General features: G+C 34.3%; 11 non-coding genes across 11 annotated transcripts; all 11 read left to right on the plus strand.

Annotated features, from left to right (window-relative positions):
* Window positions 1-4038: 4038 nt before the first annotated feature.
* On the plus strand, window positions 4039-4111 carry TRNAK-UUU (transfer RNA lysine (anticodon UUU)). The gene has a single exon. It is a non-coding gene; the product is annotated as a tRNA-Lys (tRNA).
* Window positions 4112-6232: 2121 nt separating this feature from the next.
* Window positions 6233-6305, plus strand: TRNAK-UUU (transfer RNA lysine (anticodon UUU)). Its single transcript has one exon. It is a non-coding gene; the product is annotated as a tRNA-Lys (tRNA).
* A 1142-nt stretch (window positions 6306-7447) lies between these two features.
* Window positions 7448-7520, plus strand: TRNAK-UUU (transfer RNA lysine (anticodon UUU)). Its single transcript has one exon. It is a non-coding gene; the product is annotated as a tRNA-Lys (tRNA).
* A 1141-nt stretch (window positions 7521-8661) lies between these two features.
* TRNAK-UUU (transfer RNA lysine (anticodon UUU)) lies at window positions 8662-8734 on the plus strand. Its single transcript has one exon. It is a non-coding gene; the product is annotated as a tRNA-Lys (tRNA).
* Window positions 8735-14879: 6145 nt separating this feature from the next.
* On the plus strand, window positions 14880-14952 carry TRNAK-UUU (transfer RNA lysine (anticodon UUU)). The gene has a single exon. It is a non-coding gene; the product is annotated as a tRNA-Lys (tRNA).
* A 1407-nt stretch (window positions 14953-16359) lies between these two features.
* Window positions 16360-16432, plus strand: TRNAK-UUU (transfer RNA lysine (anticodon UUU)). The gene has a single exon. It is a non-coding gene; the product is annotated as a tRNA-Lys (tRNA).
* A 2055-nt stretch (window positions 16433-18487) lies between these two features.
* TRNAK-UUU (transfer RNA lysine (anticodon UUU)) lies at window positions 18488-18560 on the plus strand. Its single transcript has one exon. It is a non-coding gene; the product is annotated as a tRNA-Lys (tRNA).
* A 678-nt stretch (window positions 18561-19238) lies between these two features.
* Window positions 19239-19311, plus strand: TRNAK-UUU (transfer RNA lysine (anticodon UUU)). Its single transcript has one exon. It is a non-coding gene; the product is annotated as a tRNA-Lys (tRNA).
* A 677-nt stretch (window positions 19312-19988) lies between these two features.
* Window positions 19989-20061, plus strand: TRNAK-UUU (transfer RNA lysine (anticodon UUU)). The gene has a single exon. It is a non-coding gene; the product is annotated as a tRNA-Lys (tRNA).
* Window positions 20062-20741: 680 nt separating this feature from the next.
* On the plus strand, window positions 20742-20814 carry TRNAK-UUU (transfer RNA lysine (anticodon UUU)). The gene has a single exon. It is a non-coding gene; the product is annotated as a tRNA-Lys (tRNA).
* Window positions 20815-22485: 1671 nt separating this feature from the next.
* Window positions 22486-22558, plus strand: TRNAK-UUU (transfer RNA lysine (anticodon UUU)). The gene has a single exon. It is a non-coding gene; the product is annotated as a tRNA-Lys (tRNA).
* Window positions 22559-25173: the final 2615 nt, after the last annotated feature.

A 25173-nucleotide genomic window follows, 5' to 3' on the forward strand; every position in this document is an offset into this window, starting at 1 on the left:
TCGGTATTTAATTAATGCTTTGAATTAGATTAAACGTTTTCTCATAAAAATACAAATCATTGCCAGTTCATAGACTCATTTGAAGTATCTTCGTGCGTGAAATCAAAGCATTGACTTATTATGGAGGTTTGGGACAATCGAGTACGAAAATACAGAGTCTGAGCAGCCCGATTAGCTCAGTAGGTAGAGCGTGGGACTTTTAATCCTAAGGTAAATGGTTCAACTCCCTTAGCGAGCGTAATTTTGAAACGTGGTTCATATAAAATAGATATTGTTTGCTCACATCCCTGAGATAAATAAAAAAAAACAATTCAAACATTTCATTGTAATATCATGATATTATTCGCTCGCATCGCTGATATAAATAAAACACAAACAATGCAACGATTTCATTGTAATAACTCGGTATTTAATTAATGCTTTGAATTAGATTAAATGTTTTCTCATAAAAATACAAATCATTGACAGCTCATAGATTCATTTGAAGTATCTTCGTGCGTGAAATCAAAGCATTGACTTATTATGGAGGTTTGGAACAATCGAGTACGAAAAGACAGGATCCTGAGCAGCCCGGTTAGCTCATTCGGTAGAGCGTGGGACTTTTAATCCTAAGGTCAAGGGTTCAACCCCCTTAGCTGGCGTAATTTTGAAACGTTGTTCACATGAAAATAGATATTGTTTGCTTTCATCGCTGAGATAAATAAAACATAAACAATTCAAACATTTCATTGTAATAACTCGGTATTTAATTAATGCTTTGAATTAGATTAAACGTTTTCTCATAATCATTGTCAGCTCATAGACTCATTTGAAGTATCTTCGTGCTTGAAATCAAAGCATTGACTTTTTATGGAAGTTTGGGACAATCGAGTGCGAAAAGTGAAGATCCTGAGCAGCCCGGTTAGCTCAGTCGGTAGAGCGTGAGACTTTTAATCCTAAGGTCAAGGGTTCAACCCCCTTAGCGGGCGTAATTTTGAAACGTTGTTCACATGAAAATAGATATTGTTTGCTTTCATCGCTGAGATAAATAAAACATAAACAATTCAAACATTTCACTGTAATAACTCGGTATTTAATTAATGCTTTGAATTAGATTAAAAGTTTTCTCATAAAAATACAAATCATTGTCAGCTCATAGACTCATTTGAAGTATCTTCGTGCGTGAAATCAAAGCATTGACTTATTATGGAGGTTTGGGACAATCGAGTACGAAAATACAAAGTCTGAGCAGCCCGATTAGCTCAGTAGGTAGGGCGTGGGACTTTTAATCCTAAGGTAATTGGTTCAACTCCCTTAGCGGGCGTAATTTTGAAACGTGGTTCATATAAAATAGATATTGTTTGCTCTCATCGCTGAGATAAATAAAAAAAACAATTCAAACATTTCAATGTAATAACATGATATTATTCGCTCGCATCGCTGATATAAATAAAACACAAACAATGCAACGATTTCATTGTAATAACTCGGTATTTCATTAATGCTTTGAATTAGATTAAACGTATTCTCATAAAAATACAAATCATTGTCAGCTCATAGTGAGTTACGTTAAGACTCGTTTGAAGTATCTTCGTGCGTGAAATCAAAGCATTGACTTATTATGGAGGTTTGGGACAATCAAGTACGAAAAGACAGGATCCCGAGCAGCCCGGTTAGCTCAGTCGGTAGAGCGTGGGACTTTTAATCATAAGGTCAAGGGTTCAACCCCCTTAGCGTGCGTAATTTTGAAACGTTGTTCACATGAAAATAGATATTGTTTGCTTTCATCGCTGAGATAAATAAAACATAAACAATTCAAACATTTCCTTGTAATAACTCGGTATTTAATTAATGCTTTGAATTAGATTAAACCGATTAGCTCAGTAGGTAGGGCGTGGGACTTTTAATCCTAAGGTAAATGGTTCAACTCCCTTAGCGGGCGTAATTTTGAAACGTGGTTCATATAAAATAGATATTGTTTGCTCACATCGCTGAGATAAATAAAAAAAACAATTCAAACATTTCAATGTAATAACATGATATTATTCGCTCGCATCGCTGATATAAATAAAACACAAACAATGCAACGATTTCATTGTAATAACTCGGTATTTCATTAATGCTTTGAATTAGATTAAACGTTTTCTCATAAAAATACAAATCATTGTCAGCTCATAGTGAGTTACGTTAAGACTCGTTTGAAGTGTCTTCGTGCTTGAAATCAAAGCATTGACTTATTATGGAGGTTTGGGTCAATCGAGTTCGAAAAGTGAGGATCCTGAGCAGCCCGGTTACCTCAGTCGGTAGAGCGTGGTACTTTTAATCCTAAGGTCAAAGGTTCAACCCCCTTAGCGGGCGTAATTTTGAAACGTTGTTCACATAAAAATAGATATTGTTTGCTTACATCGCTGAGATAAATAAAACATAAACTATTCAAACATTTCATTGTAATAACTCGGTATTTGATTAATTCTTTGAATTAGATAAATCGTTTTCTCATAAAAATACAAATCATTGTCAGCTCATAGACTCATTTAAAGTATCTTCGTGCGTGAAATCAAAGCATTGACTTATTATGGAGGTTTGGGACAATCGAGCACGAAAATACAGAGTCTGAGCAGCCCGATTAGCTCAGTAGGTAGAGCGTGGGACTTTTAATCCTAAGGTAATTGGTTCAACCCCCTTAGCGGCCGTAATTTTGAAACGTGGTTCACAGAAAATAGATATTGTTTGCTCACATCGCTGAGATAAATAAAAAAAAACAATTCAAACATTTCATTGTAATAACTTGATATCATTCGCTCGCATCGCTGATATAAATAAAACACAAACAATTCAACGATTTCATTGTAATAACTCGGTATTTCATTAATGCTTTGAATTAGATTAAACGTTTTCTCATAAAAATACAAATCATTGTCAGCTCATAGTGAGTTACGTTAAGACTCGTTTGAAGTATCTTCGTGCTTGAAATCAAAGCATTGACTTATTATGGAGGTTTGGGCCAATCGAGTACGAAATGTCAGGATCCTGAGCAGCACGGTTAGCTCAGTCGGTAGAGCGTGGGACTTTTAATCCTAAGGTCAAGGGCTCAACCCCCTTAGCGGGCGTAATTTTGAAACGTTGTTCACATGAAAATAGATATAGTTTGCTTACATCGCTGAGGTAAAAAAAAAACATAAACAATTCAAACAATTCATTCTAATAACTCGGTATTTAATTAATGCTTTGAATTAGATTAAACGTTTTCTCATAAAAATACAAATCATTGTCATCTCATAGACTCATTTAAGTATCTTCGTGCGTGAAATCAAAGCATTGACTTATTATGGAGATTTGGGACAATCGACTACGAAAAGACAGAGTCCGAAACATAAACAATTTAAACATTTCATTGTAATAACTTGATATTATTCGCTCGCATCGCTGAGATAAATAAAACACAAACAATTCAACGATTTCATTGTAATAACTCGGTATTTCATTAATGCTTTGAATTAGATTAAACGTTTTCTCATAAAAATACAAATCATTGTCAGCTCATAGTGAGTTACTTTAAGTATGATTTTGAACTTCCTTCGTACGAGAAATCAAAACATTGACTTATTATGGAGGTTTGGGTCAATCCAGTACGAAAAGACGGGATACTGAGCATCCCGGTTAGCTCAGTTGGTTGGGCGTTGGTCTTTTAATCCTAAGGTCAAGGGTTCAACCCCCTTAGCGGGCGTAATTTTGAAACGTGGTTCACATAAAAATAGATATTGTTTGCTCACATCGCTGAGATAAATAAAACATAAACAATTCAAACATTTCATTGTAATAGCTTGATATTATTCGCTCGCATCGCTGATATAAATAAAACACAAACAATTCAACGATTTCATTGTAATAACTCGGTATTTAATTAATGCTTTGAATTAGATTAAACGTTTTCTCATAAAAATACAAATCATTGTCAGCTCATAGACTCATTTGAAGTATCATCGTGCGTGAAATCAAAGCATTGACTTATTATGGAGGTTTGGGACAATCGAGTACGAAAAGACAGGATCCTGAGCAGCCCAGTTAGCTCAGTCGGTAGAGCGTGGGACTTTTAATCCTAAGGTCAAGGGTTCAACCCCCTTAGCGGGCGTAATTTTGAAACGTTGTTCACATGAAAATAGATATTGTTTGCTTACATCGCTGAGATAAATAAAACATAAACATTTCAAACATTTCATTGTAATATCGCGGTATTTAATTAATTCTTTGAATTAGATTAAACTTTTTCTCAGAAAAATACAAATCATTGTCAGCTCATAGTGAGTTTCTTTAAGACTCATTTGAAGTATCTTCGTGCGTGAAATCAAAGTATTGACTTATTATGGAGATATGGGACAATCGACTACGAAAAGACAGAGACCGAAACATAAACAATTCAAACATTTCATTGTAATAACTTGATATTATTCGCTCGCATCGCTGAGATAAATAAAACACAAACAATTCAATATTTCATTGTAATAACTCGGTATTTAATTAATGCTTTGAATTAGATTAAACGTTTTCTCATTAAAATACAAATCATTGTCAGCTCATAGTGAGTTACTTTAAAACTCATTTGAACTTCCTGCGTGCGAGAAATCAAAACATTGACTTATTATGGAGGTTTGGGACAATCGAGTACGAAAAGACGGGATTCTGGGCAGCCCGGTTAGCTCAGTTGGTCGAGCCTTGGTCTTTTAATCCTAAGGTCAAGGGTTCAACGCCCTTAGCGGGCGTAATTTTGAAACGTGGTTCACATAAAAATAGATATTGTTTGCTCACATCGCTGAGATAAATAAAACATAAACAATTCAAACATTTCATTGTAATATCTTGGTATTTAATTAATGCTTTGAATTAGATTAAACGTTTTCTCATAAAAATACAAATCATTGTCAGCTCATAGACTCATTTGAAGTATCTTCGTGCTTGAAATTAAAGCATTGATTTATTATGGAGGTTTGGGACAATCGAGTACGAAAAGTGAAGATCCTGAGCAGCCCGGTTAGCCCAGTCGGTAGAGCGTGGGACTTTTAATCCTAAGGTCAAGGGTTCAACCCCCTTAGGGTGCGTAATTTTGAAACGTTGTTCACATAAAAATAGATATTACTTGCTTACATTGCTGAGATAAATAAAACATAAACAATTCAAACATTTCATTGTAATAACTCGGTATTTAATTAATGCTTTGAATTAGATTAAACGTTTTCTCATAAAAATACAAATCATTGTCAGCTCATAGTGAGATACGTTAAGACTCGTTTGAAGTATCTTCGTGCGTGAAATCAAAGCATTGACTTGTTATGGAGATTTGGGACAATCGACTACGAAAAGACAGAGTCCGAAACATAAACAATTCAAACATTTCATTGTAATAACTTGATATTATTCGCTCGCATCGCTGATATAAATAAAACACAAACAATTCAACGATTTCATTGTAATAACTCGGTATTTAATTAATGCTTTGAATTAGATTAAACGTTTTCTCATAAAAATACAAATCATTGTCAGCTCATAGACTCATTTGAAGTATCTTCGTGCGTGAAATCAAAGCATTGACTTATTATGGAGGTTTGGGACAATCGAGTACGAAAAGTGAAGATCCTGAGCAGCCCGGTTATCTCAGTCGGTAGAGCGTGGGACTTTTAATCCTAAGGTCAAGGGTTCAACCCCCTTAGCGGGCGTAATTTTGAAACGTTGTTCACATAAAAATAGAAATTGTTTGCTTACATTGCTGAGATAAATAAAACATAAACAATTCAAACATATATTGTAATAACTCGGTATTTAATTAATTCTTTGAATTAGATAAAACGTTTTCTCATTAAAAATAAAAATCATTGTCAGCTCATAGTGAGTTTCTTTAAGACTCATTTGAAGTATCTTCGTGCGTGAAATCAAAGTATTGACTTATTATGGAGATTTGGGACAATCGACTACTAAAAGACATAGTCCGAAACATAAACAATTCAAACATTTCATTGTAATAACTTGATATTATTCGCTCGCATCGCTGATATAAATAAAACACAAACAATTCAACGATTTCATTGTAATAACTCGGTATTTAATTAATGCTTTGAATTAGATTAAACGTTTTCTCATAAAAATACAAATCATTGTCAGCTCATAGACTCATTTGAAGTATCTTCGTGCGTGAAATCAAAGCATTGACTTATTATGGAGGTTTGGGACAATCGAGTACGAAAAGACAGGATCCTGAGCAGCCCAGTTAGCTCAGTCGGTAGAGCGTGGGACTTTTAATCCCAAGGTCAAGGGTTCAACCCCCTTAGCGGGCGTAATTTTGAAACGTGGTTCACATAAAAATAGATATTGTTTGCTCACATCGCTGAGATAAATAAAACATAAACAATTCAATATTTCATTGTAATAACTCGGTATTTAATTAATGCTTTGGATTAGATTAAACGTTTTCTCATAAAAATACAAATCATTGTCAGCTCATAGTGAGTTTCTTAAAGACTCATTTGAAGTATCTTCGTGCGTGAAATCAAAGTATTGACTTATTATGGAGATTTGGGACAATCGACTACGAAAAGACAGAGTCCGAAACATAAACAATTCAAACATTTCATTGTAATAACTTGATATTATTCGCTCGCAACGCTGATATAAATAAAACACAAACAATTCAACGATTTCCTTGTAATAACTCGGTATTTAATTAATGCTTTGAATTAGATTAAACGTTTTCTCATAAAAATACAAATCATTGTCAGCTCATAGACTCATTTGAAGTATCTTCGTGCGTGAAATCAAAGCATTGACTTATTATGGAGATTTGGGACAATCGACTACGAAAAGACATAGTCCGAAACATAAACAATTCAAACATTTCATTGTAATAACTTGATATTATTCGCTCGCATCGCTGAGATAAATAAAACACAAACAATTCAACGATTTCATTGTAATAACTCGGTATTTAATTAATGCTTTGAATTAGATTAAACGTTTTCTCATAAAAATACAAATCATTGTCAGCTCATAGACTCATTTGAAGTATCTTCGTGCTTGAAATCAAAGCATTGACTTATTATGGAGGTTTGGGACAATCGAGTACGAAAAGTGAAGATCCTGAGCAGCTCGGTTAGCCCAGTCGGTAGAGCGTGGGACTTTTAATCCTAAGGTCAAGGGTTCAACCCCCTTAGGGGGCGTAATTTTGAAACGTTGTTCACATAAAAATAGATATTACTTGCATACATTGCTGAGATAAATAAAACATAAACAGTTCAAACATTTCATTGTAATAACTCGGTATTTAATTAATGCTTTGAATTAGATTAAACATTTTCTCATAAAAATACAAATCATTGTCAGCTCATAGACTCATTTGAAGTATCTTCGTGCTTGAAATCAAAGCATTGACTTATTATGGAGGTTTGGGACAATCGACTACGAAAAGACAGGATCCTGAGCAGCCCGGTTAGCTCAGTCGGTAGAGCGTGGGACTTTTAATCCTAAGGTCAAGGGTTCAACCCCCTTAGCGGGCGTAATTTTGAAACGTTGTTCACATAAAATAGAAATTGTTTGCTTACATTGCTGAGATAAATAAAACATAAACAATTCAAACATATATTGTAATAACTCGGTATATAATTAATTCTTTTAATTAGATAAAACGTTTTCTCATGAAAATAAAAATCATTGTCAGCTCATAGTGAGTTTCTTAAAGACTCATTTGAAGTATCTTCGTGCGTGAAATCAAAGTATTGACTTATTATGGAGATTTGGGACAATCGACTACGAAAAGACAGAGTCCGAAACATAAACAATTCAAACATTTCATTGTAATAACTTGATATTATTCGCTCGCATCGCTGATATAAATAAAACACAAACAATTCAACGATTTCCTTGTAATAACTCGGTATTTAATTAATGCTTTGAATTAGATTAAACGTTTTCTCATAAAAATACAAATCATTGTCAGCTCATAGACTCATTTGAAGTATCTTCGTGCGTGAAATCAAAGCATTGACTTATTATGGAGATTTGGGACAATCGACTACGAAAAGACATAGTCCGAAACATAAACAATTCAAACATTTCATTGTAATAACTTGATATTATTCGCTCGCATCGCTGAGATAAATAAAACACAAACAATTCAACGATTTCATTGTAATAACTCGGTATTTAATTAATGCTTTGAATTAGATTAAACGTTTTCTCATAAAAATACAAATCATTGTCAGCTCATAGACTCATTTGAAGTATCTTCGTGCTTGAAATCAAAGCATTGACTTATTATGGAGGTTTGGGACAATCGAGTACGAAAAGTGAAGATCATGAGCAGCTCGGTTAGCCCAGTCGGTAGAGCGTGGGACTTTTAATCCTAAGGTCAAGGGTTCAACCCCCTTAGGGGGCGTAATTTTGAAACGTTGTTCACATAAAAATAGATATTACTTGCTTACATTGCTGAGATAAATAAAACATAAACAGTTCAAACATTTCATTGTAATAACTCGGTATTTAATTAATGCTTTGAATTAGATTAAACATTTTCTCATAAAAATACAAATCATTGTCAGCTCATAGACTCATTTGAAGTATCTTCGTGCTTGAAATCAAAGCATTGACTTATTATGGAGGTTTGGGACAATCGACTACGAAAAGACAGGATCCTGAGCAGCCCGGTTAGCTCAGTCGGTAGAGCGTGGGACTTTTAATCCTAAGGTCAAGGGTTCAACCCCCTTAGCGGGCGTAATTTTGAAACGTTGTTCACATAAAATAGAAATTGTTTGCTTACATTGCTGAGATAAATAAAACATAAACAATTCAAACATATATTGTAATAACTCGGTATATAATTAATTCTTTTAATTAGATAAAACGTTTTCTCATGAAAATAAAAATCATTGTCAGCTCATAGTGAGTTTCTTAAAGACTCATTTGAAGTATCTTCGTGCGTGAAATCAAAGTATTGACTTATTATGGAGATTTGGGACAATCGACTACGAAAAGACAGAGTCCGAAACATAAACAATTCAAACATTTCATTGTAATAACTTGATATTATTCGCTCGCATCGCTGATATAAATAAAACACAAACAATTCAACGATTTCCTTGTAATAACTCGGTATTTAATTAATGCTTTGAATTAGATTAAACGTTTTCTCATAAAAATACAAATCATTGTCAGCTCATAGACTCATTTGAAGTATCTTCGTGCGTGAAATCAAAGCATTGACTTATTATGGAGATTTGGGACAATCGACTACGAAAAGACATAGTCCGAAACATAAACAATTCAAACATTTCATTGTAATAACTTGATATTATTCGCTCGCATCGCTGAGATAAATAAAACACAAACAATTCAACGATTTCATTGTAATAACTCGGTATTTAATTAATGCTTTGAATTAGATTAAACGTTTTCTCATAAAAATACAAATCATTGTCAGCTCATAGACTCATTTGAAGTATCTTCGTGCGTGAAATCAAAGCATTGACTTATTATGGAGGTTTGGGACAATCGAGTACGGAAAGACAGGATCCTGAGCAGCCCGGTTAGCTCACTCGGTAGAGCGTGGGACTTTTAATCCTAAGGTAAATGGTTCAACCCCCTTAGCGGGCGTAATTTTGAAACGTTGTTCACATAAAAATAGATATTACTTGCTTACATTGCTGAGATAAATAAAACATAAACAGTTCAAACATTTCATTGTAATAACTCGGTATTTAATTAATGCTTTGAATTAGATTAAACGTTTTCTCATAAAAATACAAATCATTGTCAGCTCATAGACTCATTTGAAGTATCTTCGTGCTTGAAATCAAAGCATTGACTTATTATGGAGGTTTGGGACAATCGAGTACGGAAAGACAGGATCCTGAGCAGCCCGGTTAGCTCAGTCGGTAGAGCGTGGGACTTTTAATCCTAAGGTAAATGGTTCAACCCCCTTAGCGGGCGTAATTTTGAAACGTTGTTCACATAAAAATAGATATTACTTGCTTACATTGCTGAGATAAATAAAACATAAACAGTTCAAACATTTCATTGTAATAACTCGGTATTTAATTAATGCTTTGAATTAGATTAAACGTTTTCTCATAAAAATACAAATCATTGTCAGCTCATAGACTCATTTGAAGTATCTTCGTGCTTGAAATCAAAGCATTGACTTATTATGGAGGTTTGGGACAATCGAGTACGAAAAGACAGGATCCTGAGCAGCCCGGTTAGCTCAGTCGGTAGAGCGTGAGACTTTTAATCCTAAGGTCAAGGGTTCAACCCCCTTAGCGGGCGTAATTTTGAAACGTTGTTCACATAAAATAGAAATTGTTTGCTTACATTGCTGAGATAAATAAAACATAAACAATTCAAACATATATTGTAATAACTCGGTATTTAATTAATTCTTTGAATTAGATAAAACGTTTTCTCATGAAAATAAAAATCATTGTCAGCTCATAGTGAGTTTCTTAAAGACTCATTTGAAGTATCTTCGTGCGTGAAATCAAAGTATTGACTTATTATGGAGATTTGGGACAATCGACTACGAAAAGACAGAGTCCGAAACATAAACAATTCAAACATTTCATTGTAATAACTTGATATTATTCGCTCGCAACGCTGATATAAATAAAACACAAACAATTCAACGATTTCCTTGTAATAACTCGGTATTTAATTAATGCTTTGAATTAGATTAAACGTTTTCTCATAAAAATACAAATCATTGTCAGCTCATAGACTCATTTGAAGTATCTTCGTGCGTGAAATCAAAGCATTGACTTATTATGGAGATTTGGGACAATCGACTACGAAAAGACATAGTCCGAAACATAAACAATTCAAACATTTCATTGTAATAACTTGATATTATTCGCTCGCATCGCTGAGATAAATAAAACACAAACAATTCAACGATTTCATTGTAATAACTCGGTATTTAATTAATGCTTTGAATTAGATTAAAAGTTTTCTCATAAAAATACAAATCATTGTCAGCTCATAGACTCATTTGAAGTATCTTCGTGCTTGAAATCAAAGCATTGACTTATTATGGAGGTTTGGGACAATCGAGTACGAAAAGTGAAGATCCTGAGCAGCTCGGTTAGCCCAGTCGGTAGAGCGTGGGACTTTTAATCCTAAGGTCAAGGGTTCAACCCCCTTAGGGGGCGTAATTTTGAAACGTTGTTCACATATAAATAGATATTACTTGCTTACATTGCTGAGATAAATAAAACATAAACAATTCAAACATTTCATTGTAATAACTCGGTATTTAATTATTGCTTTGAATTAGATTAAATGTTTTCTCATAAAAATAAAAATCATTGTCAGCTCATAGTGAGTTTCTTTAAGACTCATTTGAAGTATCTTCGTGCGTGAAATCAAAGTATTGACTTATTATGGAGATTTGGGACAATCGACTACGAAAAGACAGAGTCCGAAACATAAACAATTCAAACATTTCATTGTAATAACTTGATATTATTCGCTCGCATCGCTGATATAAATAAAACACAAACAATTCAACGATTTCCTTGTAATAACTCGGTATTTAATTAATGCTTTGAATTAGATTAAACGTTTTCTCATAAAAATACAAATCATTGTCAGCTCATAGACTCATTTGAAGTATCTTCGTGCGTGAAATCAAAGCATTGACTTATTATGGAGATTTGGGACAATCGACTACGAAAAGACATAGTCCGAAACATAAACAATTCAAACATTTCATTGTAATAACTTGATATTATTCGCTCGCATCGCTGAGATAAATAAAACACAAACAATTCAACGATTTCATTGTAATAACTCGGTATTTAATTAATGCTTTGAATTAGATTAAACGTTTTCTCATAAAAATACAAATCATTGTCAGCTCATAGACTCATTTGAAGTATCTTCGTGCGTGAAATCAAAGCATTGACTTATTATGGAGGTTTGGGACAATCGAGTACGGAAAGACAGGATCCTGAGCAGCCCGGTTAGCTCAGTCGGTAGAGCGTGGGACTTTTAATCCTAAGGTAAATGGTTCATCCCCCTTAGCGGGCGTAATTTTGAAACGTTGTTCACATAAAAATAGATATTACTTGCTTACATTGCTGAGATAAATAAAACATAAACAGTTCAAACATTTCATTGTAATAACTCGGTATTTAATTAATGCTTTGAATTAGATTAAACGTTTTCTCATAAAAATACAAATCATTGTCAGCTAATAGACTCATTTGAAGTATCTTCGTGCTTGAAATCAAAGCATTGACTTATTATGGAGGTTTGGGACAATCGAGTACGGAAAGACATGATCCTGAGCAGCCCGGTTAGCTCAGTCGGTAGAGCGTGGGACTTTTAATCCTAAGGTAAATGGTTCAACCCCCTTAGCGGGCGTAATTTTGAAACGTTGTTCACATAAAAATAGATATTACTTGCTTACATTGCTGAGATAAATAAAACATAAACAGTTCAAACATTTCATTGTAATAACTCGGTATTTAATTAATGCTTTGAATTAGATTAAACGTTTTCTCATAAAAATACAAATCATTGTCAGCTCATAGACTCATTTGAAGTATCTTCGTGCTTGAAATCAAAGCATTGACTTATTATGGAGGTTTGGGACAATCGAGTACGAAAAGACAGGATCCTGAGCAGCCCGGTTAGCTCAGTCGGTAGAGCGTGGGACTTTTAATCCTAAGGTCAAGGGCTCAACCACCTTAGCTGGCGTAATTTTGAAACGTTGTTCACATGAAAATAGATATTGTTTGCTTACATCGCTGAGATAAATAAAACATAAACAATTCAAACATTTCATTGTAATAACTCGGTATTTAATTATTGCTTTGAATTAGATTAAATGTTTTCTCATAAAAATACAAATCATTGACAGCTCATAGACTCATTTGAAGTATCTTCGTGCTTGAAATCAAAGCATTGACTTTTTATGGAGGTTTGGGACAATCGTGTACGAAAAGTGGGAAGCCTGAGCAGCCCGGTTAGCTCAGTCGGTAGAGCGTGGGACTTTTACTCCTAAGGTCAACGGCTCAACCCCCTTAGCGGGCGTAATTTTGAAACGTTGTTCACATGAAAATAGATATTGTTTGCTTACATTGCTGAGATAAATAAAACATAAACAATTCAAACATATATTGTAATAACTCGGTAATTAATTAATTCTTTGAATTAGATAAAACGTTTTCTCATGAAAATAAAAATCATTGTCAGCTCATAGTGAGTTTCTTAAAGACTCATTTGAAGTATCTTCGTGCGTGAAATCAAAGTATTGACTTATTATGGAGATTTGGGACGATCGACTACGAAAAGACAGAGTCCGAAACATAAACAATTCAAACATTTCATTGTAATAACTTGATATTATTCGCTCGCATCGCTGATATAAATAAAACACAAACAATTCAACGATTTCCTTGTAATAACTCGGTATTTAATTAATGCTTTGAATTAGATTAAACGTTTTCTCATAAAAATACAAATCATTGTCAGCTCATAGACTCATTTGAAGTATCTTCGTGCGTGAAATCAAAGCATTGACTTATTATGGAGATTTGGGACAATCGACTACGAAAAGACATAGTCCGAAACATAAACAATTCAAACTTTTCATTGTAATAACTTGATATTATTCGCTCGCATCGCTGAGATAAATAAAACACAAACAATTCAACGATTTCATTGTAATAACTCGGTATTTAATTAATGCTTTGAATTAGATTAAACGTTTTCTCATAAAAATACAAATCATTGTCAGCTCATAGACTCATTTGAAGTATCTTCGTGCATGAAATCAAAGCATTGACTTTATTATGGAGGTTTGGGACAATCGAGTACGAAAAGACAGGATCCTGAGCAGCCCGGTTAGCTCAGTAGGTAGAGCGTGGGACTTTTAATCCTAAGGTCAAGGGTTCAACCCACTTAGCGGGCGTAATTTTGAAACGTGGTTCACATAAAAATAGATATTGTTTGCTCACATCGCTGAGATAAATAAAACATAAACAATTCAAACATTTCATTGTAATAACTCGGTATTTAATTAATGCTTTGAATTAGATTAAACGTTTTCTCATAAAAATACAAATCATTGTCAGCTTATAGTGAGTTACTTTAAGACTCATTTGAACTTCCTTCGTGCGAGAAATCAAAACATTGACTTATTATGGAGGTTTGGGACAATCGAGTACGAAAAGACGGGATTCTGGGCAGCCCGGTTAGCTCAGTTTGTCGAGCCTTGGTCTTTTAATCCTAAGGTCAAGGGTTCAACCCCCTTAGCGGGCGTAATTTTGAAACGTGGTTCACATAAAAATAGATATTGTTTGCTCACATCGCTGAGATAAATAAAACATAAACAATTCAAACATTTCATTGTAATAACTTGGTATTTAATTAATGCTTTGAATTAGATTAAACGTTTTCTCATAAAAATACAAATCATTGTCAGCTCATAGACTCATTTGAAGTATCTTTGTGCTTGAAATCAAAGGATTGACTTATTATGGAGGTTTGGGACAATCGAGTACGAAAAGTGAAGATCCTGAGCAGCTCGGTTAGCCCAGTCGGTAGAGCGTGGGACTTTTAATCCTAAGGTCAAGGGTTCAACCCCCTTAGGGTGCGTAATTTTGAAACGTTGTTCACATAAAAATAGATATTACTTGCTTACATTGCTGAGATAAATAAAACATAAACAGTTCAAACATTTCATTGTAATAACTCGGTATTTAATTAATGCTTTGAAATAGATTAAACGTTTTCTCATAAAAATACAAATCATTGTCAGCTCATAGACTCATTTGAAGTATCTTCGTGCTTGAAATCAAAGCATTGACTTATTATGGAGGTTTGGGACAATCGACTACGAAAAGACAGGATCCTGAGCAGCCCGGTTAGCTCAGTCGGTAGAGCGTGGGACTTTTAATCCTAAGGTCAAGGGTTCAACCCCCTTAGCGGGCGTAATTTTGAAACGTTGTTCACATAAAAATAGAAATTGTTTGCTTACATTGCTGAGATAAATAAAACATAAACAATTCAAACATATATTGTAATAACTCGGTATTTAATTAATTCTTTGAATTAGATAAAACGTTTTCTCATAAAAATAAAAATCATTGTCAGCTCATAGTGAGTTTCTTTAAGACTCATTTGAAGTATCTTCGTGCGTGAAATCAAAGTATTGACTTATTATGGAGATTTGGGACAATCGACTACGAAAAGACAGAGTCCGAAACATAAACAATTCAAACATATATTGTAATAACTCGGTATTTAATAAATTCTTTGAATTAGATTAAACGTTTTCTCATAAAAATACAAATCATTGTCAGCTCATAGACTCATTTGAAGTATCTTCGTGCGTGAAATCAAAGCCTTGACTTATTATGGAGATTTGGGACAATCGACTACGAAAAGACATAGTCCGAAACATAAACAATTCAAACATTTCATTGTAATAACTTGATATTATTCGCTCGCATCGCTGAGATAAATAAAACACAAACAATTCAACGATTTCATTGTAATAACTCGGTATTTAATTAATGCTTTGAATTAGATTAAACGTTTTCTCATAAAAATACAAATCATTGTCAGCTCATAGACTCATTTGACGTATCTTCGTGCGTGAAATCAAAGCAATGACTTATTATGGAGGTTTGGGACAATCGAGTACGAAAATACAGGATCCTGAGCAGCCCGGTTAGCTCAGTAGGTAGAGCGTGGGACTTTTAATCCTAAGGTCAAGGATTCAACCCCTTTAGCGGGCGTAATTTTGAAACGTGGTTCACATAAAAATAGATATTGTTTGCTCACATCGCTGAGATAAATAAAACATAAACAATTCAATATTTCATTGTAATAACTCGGTATTTAATTAATGCTTTGAATTAGATTAAACGTTTTGTCATAAAAATACAAATCATTGTCAGCTCATAGACTCATTTGAAGTATCTTCGTGCTTGAAATCAAAGCATTGACTTATTATGGAGGTTTGGGACAATCGAGTACGAAAAGTGAAGATCCTGAGCAGCTCGGTTAGCCCAGTCGGTAGAGCGTGGGACTTTTAATCCTAAGGTCAAGGGTTCAACCCCCTTAGGGGGCGTAATTTTGAAACGTTGTTCACATAAAAATAGATATTACTTGCTTACATTGCTGAGATAAATAAAACATAAACAGTTCAAACATTTCATTGTAATAACTCGGTATTTAATTAATGCTTTGAATTAGATTAAACGTTTTCTCATAAAAATACAAATCATTGTCAGCTCATAGACTCATTTGAAGTATCTTCGTGCTTGAAATCAAAGCATTGACTTATTATGGAGGTTTGGGACAATCGACTACGAAAAGACAGGATCCTGAGCAGCCCGGTTAGCTCAGTCGGTAGAGCGTGGGACTTTTAATCCTAAGGTCAAGGGTTCAACCCCCTTAGCGGGCGTAATTTTGAAACGTGGTTCACATAAAAATAGATATTGTTTGCTCACATCGCTGAGATAAATAAAACATAAACAATTCAATATTTCATTGTAATAACTCGGTATTTAATTAATGCTTTGAATTAGATTAAACGTTTTGTCATAAAAATACAAATCATTGTCAGCTCATAGACTCATTTGAAGTATCTTCGTGCTTGAAATCAAAGCATTGACTTATTATGGAGGTTTGGGACAATCGAGTACGAAAAGTGAAGATCCTGAGCAGCTCGGTTAGCCCAGTCGGTAGAGCGTGGGACTTTTAATCCTAAGGTCAAGGGTTCAACCCCCTTAGGGGGCGTAATTTTGAAACGTTGTTCACATGAAAATAGATATTGTTTTAACATTTAAACATTTCATTGTAATAACTCGGTATTTGATTAATTCTTTGAATTAGATAAATCGTTTTCTCAGAAAAATACAAATCATTGTCAGCTCATACACTCGTTTGAAGTATCTTCGTGCGTGAAATCAAAGCATTGACTTATTATGGAGGTTTGGGACAATCGAGTACGAAAATACTGAGTCTGAGCAGCCCGAGTAGCTCAGTAGGTAGAGCGTGGGACTTTTAATCCTAAGGTAAATGGTTCAACCTCCTTAGCGGCCGTAATTTTGAAACGTGGTTCACATAAAATAGATATTGTTTGCTCACATCGCTGAGATAAATAAAAAAAACAATTCAAACATTTCATTGTAATAACTTGATATTATTCGCTCGCATCGCTTATATAAATAAAACACAAACAATTCAACGATTTCATTGTAATAACTCGGTATTTCATTAATGCTTTGAATTAGATTAAACGTTTTCTCTTAAAAATACAAATCATTGTCAGCTCATAGTGAGTTACGTTAAGACGCGTTTGAAGTATCTTCGTGTTTGAAATCAAAGCATTGACTTATTATGGAGGTTTGGGACAATCGAGTACGAAAAGACAGGATCCTGAGCAGCCCGGTTAGCTCAGTCGGTAGAGCGTGGGACTTTTACTCCTAAGGTCAAGGGCTCAACCACCTTAGCTGGCGTAATTTTGAAACGTTGTTCACATGAAAATAGATATTGTTTGCTTACATCGCTGAGATAAATAAAACATAAACAATTCAAACATTTCATTGTAATAACTCGGTATTTAATTAATGCTTTGAATTAGATTAAACGTTTTCTCATAAAAATACAAATCATTGTCAGCTCATAGACTCATTTGAAGTATCTTCGTGCGTGAAATCAAAGCATTGACTTATTATGGAGGTTTGGGACAATCGAGTACGAAAATACAGAGTCTGAGCAGCCCGATTAGCTCAGTAGGTAGAGCGTGGGACTTTTAATCCTAAGGTAAATGGTTCAACCTCCTTAGCGGCCGTAATTTTGAAACGTGGTTCACATAAAATAGATATTGTTTGCTCACATCGCTGAGATAAATAAAAAACAATTCAAACATTTCATTGTAATAACTTGATATTATTCGCTCGCATCGCTGATATAAATAAAACACAAACAATTCAACGATTTCATTGTAATAACTCGGTGTTTAATTAATGCTTTGAATTAGATTAAACGTTTTTTCTTAAAAATACAAATCATTGTCAGCTCATAGACTCATTTGAAGTATCTTCGTGCGTGAAATCAAAGCAGTGACTTATTATGGAGGTTTGGGACAATCGAGTACGAAAAGACAGGATCCTGAGCAGCCCGGTTAGCACAGTCGGAAGAGCGTGGGACTTTTAATCCTAAGGTCAAGGGTTCAACCCCCTTAGCGGGCGTAATTTTGAAACGTGGTTCACATAAAAACAGATTTTGCTCTCTCACATCGCTGAGATAAATAAAACATAAACAATTCAAACATTTCATTGTAATAACTCGGTATTTAATTAATGCTTTGAATTAGATTAAATGTTTTCTCATAAAAATACAAATCATTGACAGCTCATAGACTCATTTGAAGTATCTTCGTGCTTGAAATCAAAGCATTGACTTATTATGGAGGTTTAGGACAATCGAGCACGAAATGTGATTATTCTGAACAGCCCGGTTAGCTCAGTCGGTAGAGCGTGGGACTTTTAATCCTAAGGCCAAGGGTTCAACCCCCTTAGCGGGCGTAATTTTGAAACGTTGTTCACATAAAAATAGATATTGTTTGCTTACATCGCTGAGATAAATAAAACATAAACAATTCAAACATTTCATTGTAATAACTCGGTACTTGATTAATTCTTTGAATTAGATAAATCGTTTTCTCAGAAAAATACAAATAATTGTCAGCTCATAGACTCATTTGAAGTATCTTCGTGCGTGAAATCAAAGCATTGACTTATTATGGAGGTTTGGGACAATCGAGTACGAAAATACAGAGTCTGAGCAGCCCGATTAGCTCAGTAGGTAGAGCGTGAAACTTTTAATCCTAAGGTAAATGGTTCAACCTCCTTAGCGGCCGTAATTTGAAACGTGGTTCACATAAAATAGATACTGTTTGCTCACATCGCTGAGATAATTAAAAAAAAACATTTCAAACATTTCATTGTAATAACTTGATATTATTCCCTCGCATCGCTGATATAAATAAAACACAAACAATTCAACGATTTCATTGTAATAACTCGGTATTTCATTAATGCTTTGAATTAGATTAAACGTTTTCTCATAAAAATACAAATCATTGTCAGCTCATAGTGAGTTACGTTAAGACGCGTTTGAAGTATCTTCGTGCATGAAATCAAAGCATTGACTTATTATGGAGGTTTGGGACAATCGAGTACGAAAAGACAGGATCCTGAGCAGCCCGGTTAGCTCAGTCGGTAGAGCGTGGGACTTTTAATCCTAAGGTCAAGGGTTCAACCCCCTTAGCGGGCGTAATTTTGAAACGTAGTTGACATAAAAACAGATGTTGCTCTCTCACATCGCTGAGATAAATAAAACATAAACAATTCAAACATTTCATTGTAATAACTCGGTATTTAATTAATGCTTTGAATTAGATTAAACGTTTTCTCATAAAAATACAAATCACTGTCAGCTCATAGACTCATTTGAAGTATCTTCGTGCGTGAAATCAAAGCATTGACTTATTATGGACGTTTGGGACAATCGAGTACGAAAATACAGTCTGAGCAGCCCGATTAGCTCAGTAGGTAGAGCGTGGGACTTTTAATCCTAAGGTAAATGGTTCAACCTCCTTAGCGGCCGTAATTTTGAAACGTGGTTCACATAAAAATAGATATTGTTTGCTCACATCGCTGAGATAAATAAAAAAAACAATTCAAACATTTCATTGTAATAACTTGATATTATTCGCTCGCATCGCTGATATAAATAAAACACAAACAATTCAACGATTTCATTGTAATAACTCGGTATTTAATTAATGCTTTGAATTAGATTAAACGTTTTCTCATAAAAATACAAATCATTGTCAGCTCATAGTGAGTTACGTTAAGACGCGTTTGAAGTATCTTCGTGCATGAAATCAAAGCATTGACTTATTATGGAGGTTTGGGACAATCGAGTACGAAAAGACAGGATCCTGAGCAGCCCGGTTAGCTCAGTCGGTAGAGCGTGGGACTTTTAATCCTAAGGTCAAGGGTTCAACACCCTTAGCGGGCGTAATTTTGAAACGTAGTTGACGTAAAAACAGATATTGTTTGCTTACATCGCTGAGATAAATAAAACATAAAAAATTCAAACATTTCATTGTAATAACTCGTTACTTGATTAAATCTTTGAATTAGATAAATCGTTTTCTCAGAAAAATACAAATTATTGTCAGCTCATAGACTCATTTGAAGTATCTTCGTGCGTGAAATCAAAGCATTGACTTATTATGGAGGTTTGGGACAATCGAGTACGAAAATACAGTCTGAGCAGCCCGATTAGCTCAGTAGGTAGAGCGTGGGACTTTTAATCCTAAGGTAAATGGTTCAACCTCCTTAGCGGCCGTAATTTTAAAACGTGGTTCACATAAAATAGATATTGTTTGCTCACATCGCTGAGATAAATAAAAAAAAAAAACAATTCAAACATTTCATTGTAATAACTTGATATTATTCGCTCGCATCGCTGATATAAATAAAACACAAACAATTCAACGATTTCATTGTAATAACTCGGTATTTCATTAATGCTTTGAATTAGATTAAACGTTTTCTCATAAAAATACAAATCATTGTCAGCTCATAGTGAGTTACGTTAAGACGCGTTTGAAGTATCTTCGTGTTTGAAATCAAGGCATTGACTTATTATGGAGGTTTGGGACAATCGAGTACGAAAAGACAGGATCCTGAGCAGCCCGGTTAGCTCAGTCGGTAGAGCGTGGGACTTTTAATCCTAAGGTCAAGGGTTCAACCCCCTTAGCGGGCGTAATTTTGAAACGTTGTTCACATGAAAATAGATATTGTTTGCTTACATCGCTGAGATAAATAAAACATAAACAATTCAAACATTTCGTTGTAATAACTCGGTATTTAATTAATGCTTTGAATTAGATTAAATGTTTTCTCATAAAAATACAAATCATTGACAGCTCATAGACTCATTTGAAGTATCTTCGTGAGTGAAATCAAAGCATTGACTTATTATGTAGGTTTGGGACAATCGAGTTCGAAAATACATGATCCTGAACAGCCCGGTTAGCTCAGTCGGTAGAGCGTGGGACTTTTAATCCTAAAGTCAAGGGTTCAACCCCCTTAGCGGGCGTAATTTTGAAACGTAGTTGACATAAAAATAGATGTTGTTCTCTCACATCGCTGAGATAAATAAAACATAAACAATTCAAACATTTCATTGTAATAACTCGGTATTTAATTAATGCTTTGAATTAGATTAAACGTTTTCTCATAAAAATACAAATCATTGACAGCTCATAGACTCATTTGAAGTATCTTCGTACGTGAAATCAAAGCATTGACTTATTATGGAGATTTGGGACAATCGACTACGAAATGACAGAGTCCGAAAAATAAACAATTCAAACATTTCATTCTAATAACTTGATATTATTCGCTCGCATCGCTGAAATAAATAAAACACAAACAATTCAACGATTTGGAACAATCGACTACGAAAAGACAGAGTCCGAAACATAAACAATTCAAACATTTCATTGTAATAACTTGATATTATTTGCTCGCATCGCTGAGATAAATAAAACACAAACAATTCAACGATTTCATTGTAATAACTCGGTATTTCATTAATGCTTTGAATTAGATTAAACGTTTTCTCATAATAATACAAATCAATGTCAGCTCATAGTAAGTTACTTTAAGACTCATTTGAACTTCCTTCGTGCGAGAAATCAAAACATTGACTTATTATGTAGGTTTGGGACAATCGAGTACGAAAAGACGGGATACTGAGCAGCCCGGTTAGCTCAGTCGGTAGAGCGTGGGACTTTTAATCCTAAGGTCAAGGGTTCAACCCCGTTAGCGGGCGTTATTTTGAAACGTAGTTGACATAAAAATAGACGTTGTTCTCTCACATCGCTGAGATAAATAAAACATAAACAATTCAAACATTTCATTGTAATAACTCGGTATTTAATTAATGCTTTGAATTAGATTAAACGTTTTCTCATAAAAATACAAATCATTGACAGCTCATAGACTCATTTGAAGTATCTTCGTACGTGAAATCAAAGCAGTGACTTATTATGGAGGTTTGGGACAATCGAGTACGAAAAGACAGGATCCTGAGCAGCCTGGTTAGCACAGTCGAAGAGCGTGGGACTTTTAATCCTAAGATCAAGGGTTCAACCCCATTAGCGGGCGTAATTTTGAAACGTGGTTCACATGAAAATAGATATTGTTTGCTCACATCGCTGAGATAAATAAAACATAAACAGTTCAATATTTCATTGTAATAACTCGGTATTTAATTAATGCTTTGAATTAGATTAAACGTTTTCTCAGAAAAATACAAATCGTTGTCAACTCATAGATTCATTTGAAGTATCTTCGTGCTTGAAATCAAAGCATTGACTGATTATGGAGGTTTGGGACAATCGAGTGCGAAAAGACAGGATCCTGAGCAGCCCGGTTAGCTCAGTCGGTAGAGCGTGGGACTTTTAATCCTAAGGTCAAGGGTTCAACCCCCTTAACGGGCGTAATTTTGAAACGTAGTTGACATAAAAACAGATGTTGCTCTCTCACATCGCTGAGATAAATAAAACATAAACAATTAAAACATTTCATTGTAATAACTCGGTATTTAATTAATGCTTTGAATTAGATTAAACGTTTTCTCATAAAAATACAAATCATTGACAGCTCAAAGACTCATTTGAAGTATATTCGTGCATGAAATCAAAGCATTGACTTATTATGGAGGTTTGGGACAATCGAGTACGAAAAGACAGGATGCTGAGCAGCCCGGTTAGCTCAGTCGGTAGAGCGTGGGACTTTTAATTCTAAGGTCAAGGGTTCAACCCCCTTAGCGTGCGTAATTTTGAAACGTTGTTCACATGAAAATAGATATTGTTTGCTTACATCGCTGAGATAAATAAAACATAAACAATTCAAACATTTCATTGTAATAACTCGGTATTTAATTAATGCTTTGAATTAGATTAAACGTTTTCTCATAAAAATACAAATCATTGACAGCTCATAGACTCATTTGAAGTATCTTCGTGCGTGAAATCAAAGTATTGACTTATTATGGAGGTTTGGGACAATCGAGTACGAAAAAACAGAATCCTGAGCAGCCCGGTTAGCTCAGTCGGTAGAGCGTGGGTCTTTTAATCCTAAAGTCAAGGGTTCAACCTCCTTAGCGGGCGTAATTTTGAAACGTTGTTCACATTAAAATAGATATTGTTTGCTCACATCGCTGAGATAAATAAAACATAAACAATTCAATATTTCATTGTAATAACTCGGTATTTAATTAATGATTTGAATTAGATTAAACGTTTTCTCATAAATATACAAATCGTTGTCAACTCATAGACTCATTTGAAGTATCTTCGTGCTTGAAATCAAAGCATTGATTAAACGTTTTCTCATAAAAATACAAATCATTGACAGCTCATAGACTCATTTGAAGTATCTTCGTGAGTGAAATCAAAGCATTGACTTATTATGGAGGTTTGGGACAATCGAGTTCGAAAATACATGATCCTGAACAGCCCGGTTAGCTCAGTCGGTAGAGCGTGGGACTTTTAATCCTAAAGTCAAGGGTTCAACCCCCTTAGCGGGCGTAATTTTGAAACGTTGTTCACATAAAAATAGATATTGTTTGCTTACATCGCTGAGATAAATAAAAAAAAACAATTCAAACATTTCATTGTAATAACTTGATATTATTCGCTCGCATCGCTGATATAAATAAAACATAAACAATTCAACGATTTCATTGTAATAACTCGGTATTTCATTAATGCTTTGAATTAGATTAAACGTTTTCTCATCAAAATACAAATCATTGTCAGCTCATAGTGAGTTACGTTAATACGCGTTTGAAGTATCTTCGTGTTTGAAATCAAAGCATTGACTTATTATGGAGGTTTGGGACAATCGAGTACGAAAAGACATCCCTGATCAGCCCGGTTAGCTCAGTCGGTAGAGCGTGGGACTTTTAATCCTAAGGTCAAGGTTTCAACCCCCTTAGCGGGCGTAATTTTGAAACGTTGTTCACATGAAAATAGATATTGTTTGCTTACATCGCTGAGATAAATAAAACATAAACAATTCAAACATTTCATTGTAATAACTCGGTATTTAATTAATGCTTTGAATTAGATTAAACGTTTTCTCATAAAAATAAAAATCATTGACAGCTCATAGACTCATTTGAAGTATCTTCGTGCGTGAAATCAAAGTATTGACTTATTATGGAGGTTTGGGACCATCGAGTACGAAAAAACAGGATCCTGAGCAGCCCGGATAGCTCAGTCGGTAGAGCGTGGGACTTTTAATCCTAAGGTCAAGGGTTCAACCCCCTTAGCGGGCGTAATTTTGAAACGTAGTTGACATAAAAACAGATGTTGCTCTCTCACATCGCTGAGATAAATAAAACATAAACAATTCTAACATTTCATTGTAATAACTCGGTATTTAATTAATGCTTTGAATTAGATTAAACGTTTTCTCATAAAAATACAAATCATTGACAGCTCATAGACTCATTTCAAGTATCTTCGTGCGTGAAATCAAAGCATTCACTTGTTATGGAGGTTTGGGACAATGGAGTACAAAAAGACCGGATCCTGAGCAGCCCGGTTAGCTCAGTCGGTAGAGCGTGGGACTTTTAATCCTAAAGTCAAGGGTTCAACCCCCTTAGCGGGAGTAATTTTGAAACGTGGTTCACATAAAAATAGATATTGTTTGCTCACATCGATGAGATAAATAAAATATAAACAATTCAATATTTGATTATAATAACTCGGTATTTAATTAATGATTTGAATTAGATTAAACGTTTTCTCATACAAATACAAATCATTGTCAGCTCATAAACTCATTTGAAGTATCTTCGTGCATGAAATCAAAGCATTGACTTATTATGGAGGTTTCGGACTATCGACTACGAAAAGACAGAGTGCGAAACATAAACAATTCAAACATTTCATTCTAATAACTTGATATTGTTCCCTCGCATCGCTGAGATAAATAAAACACAAACAATTCAACGATTTCATTGTAATAACTCGGTATTTAATTAATGCTTTGAATTAGATTTAACGTTTTCTCATAAAAATACAAATCATTGTCAGCTCATAGA

The sequence above is a fragment of the Saccoglossus kowalevskii genome, chromosome 17 (assembly GCF_978046115.1).
Source record: "Saccoglossus kowalevskii chromosome 17, keSacKowa6.1, whole genome shotgun sequence".
NCBI classification, from domain to species: Eukaryota; Metazoa; Hemichordata; class Enteropneusta; family Harrimaniidae; genus Saccoglossus; species Saccoglossus kowalevskii.